This window comes from Mycetomoellerius zeteki, unplaced genomic scaffold (genome assembly GCF_001594055.1).
Source record: "Mycetomoellerius zeteki isolate Tzet28-1 unplaced genomic scaffold, Tzet1.0 scaffold343, whole genome shotgun sequence".
Taxonomy (NCBI): domain Eukaryota; kingdom Metazoa; phylum Arthropoda; class Insecta; order Hymenoptera; family Formicidae; genus Mycetomoellerius; species Mycetomoellerius zeteki.
In genome coordinates this window covers 37754-38089 of record NW_017257331.1, presented here as the reverse complement: position 1 = coordinate 38089, position 336 = coordinate 37754, and positions in this window count along the sequence as shown.

Sequence of the window (336 nt, the reverse complement as noted above, 5' to 3'; positions counted from 1 at the left end):
AAATAATATTTATTAATTTAATCGACAGTACGACGTATTTCATTTTTACCGATGGAATCATAAATATTATATATATATATATGTATATATATCCAGATAGCAACGTGTCTATAGACGCATTCAGCAGAAAAGAGCGCTATTGGAGCGCTCGCTGTTATTGGTGTATTCTTTTAGATCATCCAATCAGAATTTTAGATAGAAGAATACACCAATAACAGCGAGCGCTCCAGTAGCGCTCTTTTCTGCTGAATGCGCCCTTGTTGCTGGCATGTTGCTTGTTAAGTATGCATTGCTTGTTGCTATCAGAATTGCAGTAACTGAGTCCTCATTTGTTGG